The following is a 13,270-nucleotide window of genomic DNA, read 5'->3' as shown; positions in this document are numbered from 1 at the left end:
AATCTCCTTTTTTTTTTTTGGTTCACACTCAAACTATACCCAAAATGTAATTAAACCTTTCATTATTCTAATAGAAAGTCAATGACAATTTTTTTTTTCAGTTCTTCAGTTGGTTAAATTAAAATAAAAACAAAAAGAAGTACTTATTTTTATAGATCTCTTGAATGTTCACTTTTCTAAAAATATGCCAAATTTTCCTAGTAAGACAAATAAGTCCTAATATAAAATTTACTATATAATAAAATTTCTGTAAAAGTAGACATATACTTATTCTGAACATTCAATGCCAAATTGATTTATATAAATTCAAGTAGTATAATGACCAAAATATCTTAATTTTTATTTCCCAGGATTGAAAATTTACACTTATTAATATAAGTTCTGATATACCATAAGTATTTAAAAAATATAAGTATAATTTATTTCATGAAAATTATATAGGAAATAAATTATTTAAATTAAAGCATCCTTATGAAACAATACATAATAAAAGTAATATTTTGATGCATGAGACACTTTTCTGGGCAAAGACCTGTATGACACTAATAAAATAGAAATTGAAGAAAATGTTTCCATAACTGACAATGTATAGTCACACCTCTTGGAATGGTGTTCATAACAATCTTCTAAAATGATTCAGGATAAGACTCTCTAATTCCATCCAGTTAGCTCAGCAGTTATTCCACACATTGACCTTGTCCTCCTGCTTGTTAGATCTGAAGACAAGTGGCCCTAAAGCTCAAGAAAATACAAGAAAAATATACAAGAAATATAAATATACAAGAAAGTTTTCCAGTGAAACTAACCCTAAGTAATTTATCACTGTTATTTCTATTTCAGCATTAAATAATTAACTAAACTTAATATTAGATATGATACTGCTGAGATATTCCCTGAATCTCAAATGTTCAAAGTCAGTCAAACTATAAAGGTTAGACATGGAATATATGTCCAACCATCTCCAGACAGGTTTAAAAAAATATTAGGTCTAAGGAGAAAATTTTTGGTTGTAGTACTTGAGTCAATGTTTATTGATATGACCTAATTTGAACTCTTAAGTCATGATGAAAAACAATACTTAGTATGGCATTCAAGAGAAGCTTTATACACTGTTGGTGGGAATGAAAACTGATAAAGTCTTTATGAAAAGAGTATAGAGTTTCCTAAAAAAAAAAAAAAAAGGTTAAAAATAGAACAACCATCTGATCCAGCAATTCTACATACGGATATAACAGAAAAATCTGAGACGTACCAAATCTAATTATAAAGGCTGGAAGATAGAAGGTGGAAGAGATAAAGATGTTAATCAATAAACAGCTATGGACTAAAGTAAAAAAAAAAAAAAAGACTTCCACATTCCTGAATATATGTTAAAACCTTGACCCCCTAGTGGCCAACCACTGGTACTACCACCTACTGTTTGCGTATAAACTTTCTGCAGTAAATCTAGTCAACCAGAAGCGACAATTACTTTTCCTTATGGACTTCTGCCCAATTCCAAAACTGTATCAGCTTTGCATTATCCCTTTATTTTAGTCAGATTTTCACCACTGTGACCAAAGTACCTAACGGAACAATTTTAGAGGAAGAAAAGTCTATTTAGCATTCATGATTTCAGAGGTCTCTAAAGGGTTATGGAAGATAATTTTAGTGCAAGACAGCTCCCCAAGGAAAATGGAGGGACAATGCAGTTGGGAGGAGAGAGGGGAAGCTAGTCAAGGATTAATCTCCCAGTAAACCCTTTCCTAATAACAATGGTCCCTACAGGAAAGGAGCAAATAATGCTGGGCCCTAAACTTTGACCTTCCCCCATTGCAAATTAGTCCTAACTGGAAGTACAGCAAATATTCAAACTCTGGGAAACAATGGATCCCAGAGAGAGTAAAACAATGGGCAAAATTTGAATTCTCATCCCTAGGGATATGGACTTCTATCTCCCCAAATAATTATGAGTTTCAACCTTTTTACAACTACATTCCTAAATTAAAGTTCTAACCTATAGAACTAGCCCCAGACTATCAAAACTGCATACCCACAGACTCCAATGGAACTATAAAACCCAGATTCCTTCTGTAACTCAGGGGCCAGCTCCACACTCAGAAATGAGCCCTCCCATGCATGAACAATGGACTTTGCTGCAGAATAAAGAAAAGCTTGCTGATCTGAGTTTTACTTACCCACCTCCTGCTTCCATCATTTGTGGGCCATGATCTTACAGTCTCCATTTATAGATGGCCATCTCCATTGCTGTGGGTCTGGGATGAGGCAGAACATCGTGGTGGAAGGGTGTGGAGGAGGAAAGCTGCTCAGGACATGGCAACCAGGAAGCAGAGAGAGAGAGAGAGAGAGAGAGAGAGAGAGAGAGAGAGAGAGCACTCCGCTCACTAGGGACAGAATATAAACTCCAAAGTGATGCCCCCAGTGATCTACCTCCTCCAACCAAACCCCATGTGCCTACAGTTACAGTTCAGTTAATCCATATCTGTGGATTAATGCACTGATTAGATTAAACTCTCATAACCCAATCATTTCACCTCTAAATGTTCTTGCATTATCTCACAACTGAGCTTTTGGGAGGACACTGTTAGGTCACAATTTAGGTGACTATAGGAGGCAGAGCAGAGCAACTGAGACAAAGGACAGGGCGCCAAACGGTGACCAATCAAGCGGACAGGAAAACTCCACTGATCCTTAACATCCTATAAGGTCACCACTCTGACTTTTCCCAACATAGCGCTGGTCAGCCTTCTCTTCTGGATTCTACCTCCCATCGCTGTTCCCACTGGTGCCACACCACACTTAATCAGTATTCAACACTGAAAGGAGCAGACTTGGATGTCTGACGAATAAATGACAAGCCCCTAGTGGACAGCAAGCCAAAAAGACATAAATGTCACGAAAGTGCTGCACCAAGGAGATAAGACACCATCTGGACCAGAATTGACAATTGGAAACAAGCCAAGAAGAAGGGTATATAAACTCCCTCCTCAGACAGCTCGCCGGCTCAGCCCAGATCTCCTGATGAATCCTTGTCAGCCAGGTTCAAGAGCCCCATCGATCATCTGTCGAGACTGCCGAGACTCCGCTGCTCTGACGGCTTCACGACCAGCAGAGCCTGCCTGTCCTCGATTCCCGGACCATGGGCAGGAGGAAGTTCCGAGACCAGCCGAGTCTTCTCTCCGACTAAGATACATCACATTTGGGGTCGTGGAACCGACAAGGCAGAGAGGACTTTGGACTATTTGATTGAGGTGTGTGTATTTGCCATACGATTTGATTGATGTGTGATATTAGGAATATTAAGGTTTGTGTTATCCCGAGTGTATCAAATAAAGCCATCTTGTTTGGAACCAAATTCTAGAGACTCGCCTCTCTGCCGCTGGCGACAAACACCTCCACCTGAAACCCGTGGCAACAGGACTCGTCCTATCAACTCTCACCCCATTTCATGCCCCAACCAATCAGCCCACACCCAGCTCTTTATAAACACACCTTTCTGAATAAAGCGGAACTACTCCAGCGCTGCTTTGACCCCTGTCTCCGTGTGGAATTCTTTCAATCCACCTGTCACTCAGCAGGATCCCCTCCCATTCCAGCCTATAAAGATCCTAGGCAGCTGGGGCCACATGTGATTTTCTCCAGTTCCCCACCTGACATGTACTGGGGCAGCGGGGAGGAATTTCACCTGAGAGCCAAATTCCAATAAAGCTTGCTTCAGCTGCTTTCTGTTCAATTTTATTTGGCCACTAACCTGCCTCTGAGCTTACATTTGGTGCTGAAACCCAGGAGGGTTTTTGGGCTCCCCTTTCAGGGTTGAGGCCCACCGGCTTCCTCAAAAGAACCAGGAGATTCCTTTCCGTTTCGCTCAGCTCTGCTCCATTCTGCTCTATCCCATTTCTCTTTATCCGGCATCAGGATAAGTTCCCTAGGTTTTTTGTTTTTTTTTTTTTTTTTTTTCCCCATTTGCTGTTCTAATTTCCTTCCGTTTCGCAGGGGGTCCATCCATAGGGGGTCTATGCGCACCGTAGACTCTCCCCACCATTCCATTTGGGCTCTGATCACTGGGAGACATCTGGGCCTCCAGTTAGACCCCCATTCATTCCATTCCGCACCCCCAAAAGTCGAAAGACGTTTTGGCTTTTGGCCCATCCACCGTTTTTCCGGTGAGCTGAAGTTGGGACTCCTTTTTCTGGCTTCTGTGTACCTATCTGAGTAAAGTTGGGTGGCTAATGGGAAATACCAGGAGCTCATTGGATCCCAAAACTCCTTTGGGCTGTCTCCACCTTAATTTTACTAACTGGAACTCCCCCAAGACTTAAGCCGTAAACAGCTAGTTTTTAATTCCACTGTGGCCAAGCCTTAGTGTGTTTTAGATCTCAAGATGGCCACCAAAGGGCACTCATGACCATTTGCAAGCTCCTCTCCGGGAGGTAGCTGGTGCAGAGAAGAGGGCTTTGTGCGCAAATCCAAGTTCCATTCTCACTTAGGGTCTTTCTCTGCTGATTCCTCTACTTATATTAAGGAATTTAAATATCTTTCCCAAACTTATAGTCTCACCCGGCATGATGTTCATGTTATTCTTTCTTCCACTCTCATTCCAGATGAACGAGCCTCTATCCAACAGGCAGCACAGGACCACGCTGACCAAGCCCATTTAATGGACATAACTTTACCCACAGGAGCAGTAGCAGTTCCAATAACCAAACCAAACTGGAGCTATCGGGAAGGCCAGCAAGGCCACTGCTATTGTGCTTACACGGTCCAATATCCCATAGCAGGCATGCAAGCAGCCTCCAATATGGTGATAAACTTTGATAAACTGAGGGAAATTACTCAGAATCCAGATGAGAATCCAGCTCTGTTTCTTAACCACCTTACAGAGGCCCTTACTAAATATACTAAACTGGACCCTGAATCTCCCCCTGGGGCTACAGTGCTGGCAACCCACTTCATTTTTCAATCAGCCCCTGATACAAGAAAAAAGCTGAAATAAGATGAGGAGGGCCCTCAAACCCCTATCCAAGATCTGGTGAAAATGGCCTTAAAGTCTATAATGCCCTAGAGGAATCAGCTGAATTGGCCAGGCAAGTTTATTTACAGAAAAAAGCGACACTACAATCCCAAGACTTGGCAGCTGCCCTGTAGCCTGTGGCTCCAGCGAGAGCTTCAAAGGAGGGCCAGCAATCCTCTCAACCAGGGGCTTGCTTCAAGTGTGGACACAAACGTCACTGGGCTCATCAATGTCCAAACCCACGGCCCTCCACCAGGCCATGTCCCGCCTGCAAACAAGCAGGACACTGGAAGAGTGACTGCCCTATGGCCAGTCCCTCCCTGGTGCCTCTATGCAGGGGTGTGGCCAGTCAGGCGGTCCCTTTCCATGAGCTTTTGGGATTCTCGGAAGACTGAAGGAGCCCAGAGAAGGGGCCCAGACCCAAGGACTCCCATCACCCTTCGCCAAGCCCAGGGTAAAGCTCCAGGTAGCGGGTAAGTCCATAACTTTCCTTGTGGACACGGGGGCTACCTATTCTGTCTTGTCTGTCCACTCTCGGCCTTTATTTCCTTCCCAGGTTTTGGTTATGGGAATTGATGGAAAACCCTCCTTCCCAAGCAGAACAGCTAAGTTAGCCCGTGCCCTGGAGGGACATCCTTTTACACATTCGTTCCTAGTTATTCCCTCCTGTCCAGTCCCCCTCCTAGGAAGAGATGTTCTCCAACTCCTAGGATCCACCCTACAGCTCCTTTCCAGGCACACTGCTAGTGCTCACCTTCTTCTACCTCTGTTTCATACATTTCATGCCCCCACACCACCTACCATACCGTTGCCCCCAGACTTGGTTGACCCCCAAGTCTGGGACACTTCCAAGTCATCATAGCCTTCCAGCACAAGCCAGATCTTATCCAACTGAAACCTCAAGCTAAGTTTCCTTCATGTCCCCACACTCACAGGGATGCACTTAAACCCATTACAGACCAGTTGCTTACTCAAGACCCTATCCCTACTGATTCCCCTAGTAACACCCCCATACTGCCAGTATGTAAACTACCAAAAACGGCAGATTACATTCTCTCCTTCCTGGGTTTGGCTGGTTTTTTCAGACACTGGGTCCCTAATTTTGCACTTCTTGCCAAATCCCTATATTAGGCAGCAGAGGAGACTCCACATGGGCCCCTTACCTCCCCCAAGATGATAGTTAACTCTTTTTACAAGCTCAGGGATGCTCTCACGTCCTCCCCTGCTCTTCCTCTCCCCAACCCTAACCGTCCTTTCCACCTCTTCATGGATGAAAAACAGGGTGTTACCACTGGCCTCCTTGCGCAACCAACTGGACCTTCTTATAGACTGGTGGCATAGTTCTCCAAGCAGCTTGAGTCCACAGTTTGTGGGTGGCTATCATGTTTCTGAGCACTGGTCAGCTGAATTAACTAAGGAAGCTCTAAAACTCATCCTACTCCAATCAATAACTGTGTTTTCCACCCATCAACTGCAGGACCTCAGGTCCCACAGGTGCTAAGGCGATACGTCCACCTCGTGAAGACCTCTTCAATTTCCCTCTCCCCTCACCTGATCTAACCATTTTTGTTGAAGGCAATTCTGTGCTGGGTCCTGATGGGTGCTGTAGAGCCGCTTACCCAGTGATCACCATGCCTCATTTCTAGAAGCCAATTGTCTTCCAGAAGGGACCACTTCCTGAAAGGCAGAACTCTTTGCTCTGATCAGGGCTCTAATTTTATCCAAAGGTAAACAAGTCAACATCTACAGAGATTTCAAATATGCCTTCTGGATTGCTAACTCACATTGAGCTATTTGGAAGGAGTGTGGATTTTTCACCACAAAGTGCTCACCAGATAGGAAAGAACAACAGAAGGTTCTAAGTATGGGAATGTATACAGCAGAAGGAAAAAGAATGTTTCTGGGTAAGAAAAAATTCTTATGTGATGGAATATATGAGGGTCAAAGTAAGTGCTAAGAAAATCTGTGTAAGTAAAGGGAAATTTCAACAAGTTTGCATACAACTAAGTTGGTTATATATACATGAGACAATCAGTTAAAGCTATTTAAGGTTTTTCCTAAGGTCAAATACTAATGTACCGATAATCTATATGTTAAAATGGCATTGTGTCTGTTAGGTTTTATTCTTTATAAGCTTCTTAAATTGACATTTAAGAAAGAGTGTAATGCGCGATATCAAAAAATGGGATAACAGTGACTGAAATTGGAGTCTCTGATGACCACATGACTGTGGCATGCCTGGTACCTGGGAGTGTTCCTGTGCAGGGGCACAAGATTCCTAACTGCTATGCCAGTACCCTTGCTGGGGAGGCTCTGTGCAAGAGTACTGTCAGCTCTGACATTGATCTCAGGCACACAGCTCTCGGGCAGGAAGGAATTCTTTTACCAGATAACCAGTGTTTCCTCAGTTCCCTTCTCTGGTTCTTGCCCTCCTTACGGTAACTTTGGACAGTGGGCTTTCTTGAGAGCTCCTAACATTGCACTTTGCATCTGTGAAAAGTTGCATAGATGTCCTAGTCTCTGTAACTTTCCTGAAAACAAAGAATAATGCTTATATAATCTTTAACCTGATAATAAGACATATATGAAGATTGCTGATGTAACTTTTTAGAACTGCATTTCCATCAGAGAACAGAGCTCCATCTGATCTCAGCTTAATCTTCAAAATCTGTGTTCATGAAGAGCCCCGCCTTACCTGAAATAAGGCTCTGCCTCATCCTGCTGCATGTTAGAATGGCTCCAAAGTACGCCAGACTTTAATTCATTTAAAGTTGTGTTCAAAAGTTTGATGTTTGTTGTAAAGATTACTGTGATCTCAAACAGGGGATATAATGAATAACTCAGCCAAAATTCAAGATAGCTCTTGCACAAACTGAATGTTTTACTGTTCGTGATTCAATTTTGTATTTTCCTTGTAAACTCTATTAACTGTTGCCTGATTAATTTTTTTGCAGAAGTACTGCTTCAAGAACAAACACTGTAAACTAACTTGAAATAGTAAGCTATCACTAGGACAGATAATGTAGATCCCAATTAGATAAAAGGGGGTTAATAACTGTAAAGACATAGATATTGAAGCTAAAGCCCAGCACTAACGCAGCTAAGAAGCTGCTCTTAAGTTCTCTACGAGTGACCCCTGTGGGAACTCAGCCGATTCTTAACAGACAGGAACAGGTCAATTTGACCAGCTTGATCTTAGACACCTAGCAAAACAGTTAAAACCAAAATATAGCCATTCTTGAGCATTTCAAAGAAACAATAGTTAAATGCAACCTAAGATATACCCTTGTGTTAGCCCCCCTAGAATAAATAAAGACTGGAAGCTACAAGAGAGAGATTCTTAGGCAGATGTACCTGCTAACTATCAAGAGAAACTGCCAGAATCAGGAGTTTTTAGTCAATGTAAGGCCTACAGATCCCCCTAAACTACATAGGTAGGCTTAATCTATGCTTGCTAGTATGATTATCTAGCCCTAAGTCACAGAAATATAGAGATCTCTACTAAACACAGGTTATACCAACAAGAGGACTTGGTTATGCAGGCACTGCCCACCAAAAGTTAGAACAGTAACTCCAGAAGGCAGTAGAGGCATCTGCTGCCCCCTTGACATCCCTGCAAAGATGAATAACATTTATTGCTCAAGTTTCCTTGCAGAACCTTCGATCATCTACAGTAGACAAAGGGGGAACATGCCTCTTCCTAAGAGAATGTTGTTGCTGCATGAATGAAACCGGCCTAATGGAAAAGCGACATTGAAACTCTCAGACTTCTAAATAAAAGGCTGAAGCAAGAAAAATCAAATGACCCCTGGCCAGGATGACTGAACTCCACTCTTGTCACCTGGCTGACCCCTACCCTTACTCCCTATTTGTGATAAGATTTCTGCTAACAATTGCTCCCTGTCTTCTCAGGTTTTCCCAGAACCGCATGAGTGAGGTGACATACTACCAGATGCTCCTACACTCTTATAGGTGCCCCACCACCGACCTAAAACCCAAACCTTTTTCTCCCCACGATGCCCTCTAACATGCAGGAAGTAGCCAGATGGACTCCAGTGCCCTATATCACCAAAAAGGTCGGGATGTTAGGTCAGAATTTAGACGACTGTAGGAGGAAAGTGGAGCAACTGAGACAAAGGGCAGGGCACCAAACACTGACCAATCAAGCGGACAGGAAAACTCCACTGACCCTTAACATCCACCTGTCATTCAGCAGGATCCCCGCCCATTCCGGCCTATAAAGACCTTGGGCAGCCAGGGCCACATGCGATTTTCTCTGGCTCCCCAACTGACCTGTACAGGGGTGTTGGGGTGGGGGGGGCGTCTAGAATTTCGCCTGAAAGCTAAATTGCAATAAAGCTTGCTTCAGCTGCTTTCTGTCCGATTTTATTTGGCCGCTAAACGTGCCCCTGAGCTTACAGACACCACATATCTGAACCATAATATTTGGCCCCTGGTCCCCAAAAGCTCATGCCCATCTCACAATTTTAATATATTTAATCCATTTCCAAGCATTTCCATAGTCTTAACAGTTCCAGCATTACTCAAACATTCAAGTCCAAAGTCTGCTGAGACTCAAGGTAAACTCTCAGTGCAAGCCCCAGTAAAAATCAAAAGTAAGTTGCATATATCCAATATATTATGGTACATAGTAAATATTTCCATTTCATAAGGGAGAAATAGGGGCATAGAAAGAATGGATGGAACCAAAGCAGACTGAAATCCAGCTGTAAACAAGTCCTATAGTTCTGAGTTCAGCATCTGGGGCATACGACATGGTGACATTCTCTCCAAAGGCTTTGTGTACCTCTGCCCCAATGTCCTTGCTGGTTGCAGCCCACACAGCCTCTCTCGGTTTGTTTCTACTCAGTTCTTAAGCTGATATCACCAGAGATGAAAATCAACTGGGGCTGAGTTCCATTTCCCCATAGGTGAAGACTGAACACCTGAGAAACACCAAGGCATGCATAGAAAACAAGTTTTATTTAGGGATAGAACAGAGACAGACTTCACAGAGAAGGAGTCCCAGAGCTGGGAATCAGAGGAAGTGGGGGTGTCCTGCCCCTTTTATACATTTTAAAATTTCCTTATTCGCATGGCCTTTCCTCCCCTGATCCTGCATAAGTGACTCAACACCAAAGAGACTCATGACCAAAAGGTGGGCCAAAGGTGGAGTGACCCAAGGGCAGGAATGAAGTGACCCAGGGGTCCAGGCAGGAAAAGTGCATTCATTAGCAGCCCCTGTAGGCAGGGCAATTCCCTAGAGGCAGGTCACTTTGACAACAGATAGGGAAGGAGGGGGAAGGACTCTGGAGACATTAGCATTTGATTTCCTTTCCTTTCTGACCAGCCCCCATCTCCACAATTGAGCCCAATTATCTACATTGACTGTCTTTTTGGTGCCCTGGACTCCCAACTTTCCTCAGGATTTCCTAATCCCATGTTAATGGCATCTCTTAAACTCTGGGTTCCCCAGTGCAGCTTTGGCTTCCTTCCTACATCTTCAGGCTTCGTGGTCTCAGGGACAGTCCACAGGGACTTCCACCCTGCTGCAGTTTTCCTGGTCTCCCAGACCTTCCTTTGAAATCTTAGTGAAGCTTCCATGACCCTGTAACTCCAGCATCCTGCACTCTGAAGAACCAGCACCACGAAGTTGACACCAAGATCTCCACCATCTTGAGCAGCAGCCAAGCTTCCTGGGACCATGGCTGCAGGAGACTGAGTGCCTGGGTAACTGAGCACAGTGAAACAGCTTCCTAAGTTCCCCTGTGCAAACGAGGTGCCCCACTGCTCTCTTCTCAAAGGAAGTTTTACACCCTGAGATGGGTGTGGTCTTGTCAATTCCTGAGATAGTCTCAAGCTGTAATACAAAGCTGCTCCCTGCCCTTTCTGTTGCATCACAACCTAGCTTGTCAGTCTAAAGCTGCTCTCCCTGCCCTTTCTGGTGTAGCCATTTTCCCCGCCTCCCAAACACTTGCCAGCCTGTGAACATCCTAGCTAGCTATTGGTTCATCAGTCAGTTTGCAAGTATCCTTCTTCGTTATTGGTCCCCTGTTAGCCCGGCAGAATTCAACTGCTTAAGTGTAGCTACCCCGCCATCTTATCTCCTGCTTTCTCTCCCCCCGACTCACTTACTTTCTCCTCCTCACTTTTCCACTCTCTAGCATGCGCCCTTTCTCTTTCCTTTCTCTTTTCCTCTCATTTTCTCTCTTACCCTGCAGGGAGACACTCTGCTTAATAAACTCCCTTATATGATTTTCCGTGTCCAGCATGGTTTTTGTGGAATTTCTTACATTGGTGCCATGACTCGGATGGGCTCTTTCACTGTCTCTTAAGCAAGTGGAACCCTATCTGACACCCCAGTGCCCCCCAGACACAGCCTCACCTTCCATTTTGCCCAGACCCTCTGCTCTGCATTCATCACCGGACTTCAGATTGGTGAGTCCCCTAGGCCAATTTAAACACTCCTCTGCCAACCTGAGAAGCGCCCATTGACCTTCGAGGCAGCTGAGGGGTGGGGGTACCCCAGCCACAACTTTTATAGTTACGACTGGCCCCCTTAGTCGGTATTATCTGCCAGGTGGATTCCTGATTTTATGGTGGAGATTCTCTCTCAGGGTTGAGGCTCATCTCAGGCTCACGCTCATGCTCGTGCTCACAAACCCTGACATCAGGTCCTCAAATCTCGGCTTTTGCCTGGCCCCACATTGGTGCTTGTGTGATGACACAATCAATGTGCTGCCTCCTCATCTCCAGTCGACTATTCTGGCCTCAGGACACCCTGGCCACAGAGTCGGCTGTATCAGTCTCTGCCATGGGCTCTGGGTCCTCCATTCTGGCAGATTCAACCCTGGGAACCCTTCGCCTGACCCCCGACTTAAAGTCGTCAAAATTAGTTTATGTAGAAAGTGGGCAGATGGAAAGGGATTCCTTATCTTCAAGTCTCTTCTTTCTTGCTTCTTGGCTCTTCCTACAGGCTCAGGCGCCTCCGGCCCCTGCTTCTCCGTCTCCCCCTGCTTCTCCGTCTCCTTTACCCCATTCTGTTTCTGCTCCCATTCCCCAGCCCAGCCCACCTAGTCCTCCTGCCACAAGGTCCTGCATACGCCGGTGTGGAGGGAGTAACAAACCCAACCGTCAGTGGCATGTCCCAGTAAGGAGTATGATATAGCAGCCCCATTCGCCACAAGTAGTGGTAGATAATGTTTCACAATTTTCTGCATCCAAACCTGAATTGATTACTAACCAGGAAAAAGGGTTAAAATGCCTTAGGCATCAAGTTTCTGCTAGAACCTGTTAGCCCCTTTCAGATCTTAGTCAAGGCTTACATTGAAATGTAAATGGAGGAAACCAGAATGCTCAGTGGGAGACTAGTCTCAAACCCAAGGAAAAAAAGTGTCCATTTTAAATTTCTCCTGGGCCACACAGAACACTTTATCTCTCCCTTTTACTGCTTCTCTCAGCCCTTCTCCTCACCCTTCTCTTTCTCATTTTCTCATGCTATAATTAATGGCCATTATCATTTTTCTTCTAGGACTTTTGTTTCGGCTAAATGCTATATTTTTGAGCTCACAATTTTGATCCTACATACCTAGGTTAATGATTTTTGATCAGTTCTTTTTATCCAACTCTAGAGTTATTTTTGAACATCTATCACATTGCAATGGACATAAACATTACAAGGCCTTTGCTTTTGTGTTAAATATAAGCCTGCATAAAAATTAAAATTTAAAAAATGGATCCAAATACTTTTAATTCACATGATTTAAAAAGGTTCAATTTAAATTGGGTAAACTAATAGAAGCAAATTGTCTTTAAAATTAACTCACAAGTCTCTAGGTGGTCAAACTCATTAAATGTTGATGTTTATAAAATGTCTAACATCAATTTTTCTAGGACTTTTCTTCCACAGGAAAGAGACAGCAAATACTGTTCGTACACTTGTCTGATATCTTGGTTTTTTTACAATAAGATGAGTGAATTAGAGTCGACATGTATGGGATTACTCAAATGTGTTTGTTAGAGACATCTGATTAATTTATAAAGTTATTCCATGGAGTAACATACTTAAAAACATTACTCTTTGTATATTAAATGTGTTCATATTTTCCAGGTGTACAAGCCTTTAAAGCAGAAAATTTATCAAGCTGTTATTCTCCAAATTAAACTTGTCTGTAATGGTAATTTTAAATTCATCATTTAATGTTCTATTAGAGGACTTGTCATCAATAGGGCATATGTAAAATTTGTTACACTGAGATA

This window comes from Sciurus vulgaris (genome assembly GCF_902686455.1).
Source record: "Sciurus vulgaris genome assembly, chromosome: 5".
NCBI lineage: Eukaryota > Metazoa > Chordata > Mammalia > Rodentia > Sciuridae > Sciurus > Sciurus vulgaris.
The sequence above is the reverse complement of the archived record's forward strand: the minus strand, read 5'-3'. Positions refer to the sequence as shown.